We start from the raw sequence: 3,980 nt of genomic DNA, 5'->3' as shown, positions 1-3,980 counted from the left end.
AGGAGGTGGAACACTATGATAGGTAGCTATGGGAGAGGATTGGGTAACACATGGAAAACTCATGGTAGGAGGAATGAAAGAAGAGGAGTTGCCCCCTTGACTAACATTCGTAAGTATAGGAGAAGATTGGGTAACAAATGGAAGACTCATGGTAGGAGGAATGAAATAAGAGGAGTTTCCCCCTTGACTAACATTTGTAGGTATGGCATTTTGTGTAGAGGTAGCCATGATGTTTGATGTAAATGTGGGAACACTAGCCACGGGAGTAGTCAAAGAAATGGAATGATTAACATGACTAGATGGTTGTGTATAACCTAGGGCTTCAACACAACTCTTCATGGACATAATATTAGAATCAACTATGAGCAATACCATGCAAGATATCAAAACCAAATTTATCACTTTGAACAATTCTTTTTAATCCTTCAATTAATGAGAGGACTTCACTTTCTAGGTATTGTTGACTATTCCATTGTTGAAGATTTTCAAATTGATTGCCAATCATCTCCAATTGGTCAATGGAAATCCTAGTTAGTGATTCCTCCACATCATGATAATTGTCTAAAGACTGAGGATAAATGGGAACATTTGTAGGATTAAAACAACTACCAATATCCTCACTAAAAAATTTATCCAAATTAGGCTCCATATCCTTGGTAATTAAACCTTAGGAAACCTTAATTATACAACTTCTTCTCATGGGGATATTGTAGGTTATACTAATATTATTAAAACTCATACACTAAGGGAGGGAATTGGGAAATTTGAAGTTTGAAAATTGAAATTAGAATTTTGGAATAATAGAATAATGCAAAATTTTAGGAAAAATGATTACTCAATTAAATAAACAAATTGATTGAAAAGATAGAGAATAATTGTGATGCAATCTCCTAAGAAATTGAATTTTTAAAGTTAGGATTATATAATTTAAATAACCACTTAATTTAAAATTAAAATTACCCACTAGGAGATAGAAATTGAAATTTAAAATTAGGGATAAAAATAACCTCTTAATTTTTAAAAATTAAAATTGAAAGTGATCTAAAGGAAAATTTAAAATTAGGACCTTGTAAAAGAACCACTTAATTTTAAAATTAAATGAAATGTTGAATTTAAATTATTAGGGCTCTTGTAATTAACCACTTAAGTTTAAATTTTAAATTTTAAATGATCCAAAATAAAAAAAAATTAAAATTAGGGTCTTGTAAAAAGAGCCTCTTAAATTTGAAATTTTAATTTACAATTAGAGACAATGTTGAAATGTTGAAAATTGGAATAATTAATGAAAAATAAACAAGATTAATTTAAATTAATAAATTAGGGTAATTTTAATTAACCACTTAATTTTAGAATTTAAATTTGAAATTAGATCCAAGATTTCAATTTTGAATTTGAATTGAAAATAAACAACAAATTTAAAGAGTGAAATTCAAAATTTAAACAACCCACAAGCTCAATTTTAATTTTTTTGAAAATTAGAGTTTTTGCAATTAACCACTTAATTTTAAAATTTAAATGTGAAATTTGACTTGCAAGTGAAAATATGAATTTTGAAATTGAATAACACTGAGATCTTAAACAATTAACCCAAATGATACAATTAACAAGCTCAATTTTGAAAATAAAAATTAGGGTTTTAATGAAATTAACCTCTAAATTTTGCAAATTTGCAAGGAAATCAAACTTGTAAATGAAAATTTGAATTTTAAATTTAATACGCACTCAAATCAGAAAAATAAAATCAATAGTAAGCATAGGACACGTTTCTTTTAGGTGGGAGATTCCTTTACATTCAAAAGAGGTGAGGAATCGACTAGATTCAATCATAAATTAGATAAGGACTAAATACTAAGTAGATTGATTGATTATGATGTGTTTTTTCCTCTTTTGTAAGTTGAAATGCTGAATTAGGGTAACGTGTTGAAATTGAAGATAAAACTGAGAAAATATTGAGCTAGAGGTTTGAGATTTTGTTGTGCACATGGATCTAAGTAATATAAGCTGATTCGGATCTGTCATGCAAAAATGACCCAAAAACGCTAGGACAGTGGCGCGGCCTCTTGGTCCTTGAATGTTTTTGCACACCAAAAAGGGTTGTTTTATCTCTGTGTCTGAAGCTTATTTCCAGAAGTACAATTGCACACTTGTTTCCTACACACAGAAAGAAAGGGATATAGGTTGAGAAGAGGGGCTTGCCTTTGGTCAAACCCCAGTTTTAGAATTAACCATGAAATTGAGATAGATTTAATTGAAATGACTGAAAGGTAATGTTCAACTTTTGAGGGAGATGTTGAATTATTACTGAGAATGAAATTATTATACCTCCTTGTGAAGTTTTGCTTGCCTCCACATGGAATTAGGTTTTCATGAAATAAGATGTAGATCTCAACTTAAATACTTGAATCATGACTTTATTGCTACTCCAAGGCTTGAAGGAAGACTAAAAATGCTCAATTGCTCTTGAATTCTTGAATGCTTTATCTCTTGTGTGATTTAATGCTTCTCAATTCTTGTGGTTATTCAAAAGATAGGGGAAATCCTCTTAATATACCTATTTATCGAGTTAATTGACTAATTTTTTGACATGACCTGATACAAAGGGGAAAATTCCACTCAAATTTTGAATATAAAAATGGGTTTTGAGGGGTCCCATTTTAGGGAGGACCATGGTGCCATGCCCTGGTCCTACCCTATTTTAGACTAGGATCAAGGTGTATGACAAGGGCATAGTCAATTTTTTTGGCATTTGTGATTTTTATGGGCATAATCAGGTCTTTAATTAGGCCAAGGGGTGCAAACACTAAGGTGAAGACCCAAATGTATTGAAAATTGCAAGAGTTGCAATTTTAGGATGCTACAAAAAGGTGTGGTTGGAAGCATATCCATTTTATCAAGCTTGTGAAGAAGAACACAATAATGATGTTTTGTGTGGGTTCACCCGAGGAGATAATGAAGTTCACTGTTTACTTGATTTGTGCTTTGAAAATATTGGGAATGGACTTCTAGTTTTGTTATGTTGCTACTTGCATACTCCATGAAATTTTTAAAAAGGATTATGATATGGCTTGTGAAAAGATAAAAGAAAATGAGTCCGTAATCTATAGCCAAGTTTAAAACTAGATTTCACAATCTTTGTCAGCATCCTCCCAAATTGTGCAAAAATGAGAGCTTTGGAATAGAGTAGCCACACTAGTACATCCAGAGCTAATTTCTGACAGCCTATCGTGGGAAGTCCAACTACTTTTCATCAGACTATTGACAAATATAGCCTTTGAAAACTCGTTGTCGCACTTCTCGACAATGCCATTGAACATCGAAATTTTGACCACACCATGAACTCTTTCGATGGCGGCTATGATCACTCCTCCGACCAAAAATATCATCGGAGGACCATCAGAATGTCGACGCTACCCCACTACCATTCATTGATGATCGTCCGACAAGGAAGTGTCGTCGAACATACAACATCCTCATCGGTTGTTTCTATAGTTGTCGTCAAAATTCCAGCGGAATCAGAAAATTTGCAGAAGCAAAAGATACAAGTTGAAGAGTCGTGTGCAAGTAAATTTAGTAAAAGAAAGCAAGCAGGCATTATCTTGAATGACATGGAAACAAGCTCATCAATTGCCCAGAAGAGAGAAATTGGAGAAAAACAGAGGAAACTGTTAAAGGGTGATAAATACATAGAGAGTATGCAATACAAACAAACAATGTCTGGAGTGTGTGATGTGGTCTCTATTTTATGCTCGAAGGGACTAATTGGTTTTGGAGTTCCCAGGAAACCTATTGGGCCATGCTTGGAGGAAATCAATGTGTTCATGCAAGGGCCACCTTTTATCTATTATGAGAATGATGCTTTCACACCGAAGTATATTCATAAGACAATATCCAAAAATTTCTATGTTGTGGAACCAAAGTTGGTGGACTCGAAATACTTTTCAGCTTCCAGAAGACCAAGAGGTTATGTACACAATCTCCCA

The sequence above is a fragment of the Cryptomeria japonica genome, chromosome 1 (assembly GCF_030272615.1).
Source record: "Cryptomeria japonica chromosome 1, Sugi_1.0, whole genome shotgun sequence".
Taxonomy (NCBI): domain Eukaryota; kingdom Viridiplantae; phylum Streptophyta; class Pinopsida; order Cupressales; family Cupressaceae; genus Cryptomeria; species Cryptomeria japonica.
Note: the sequence above shows the minus strand (reverse complement) of the source record.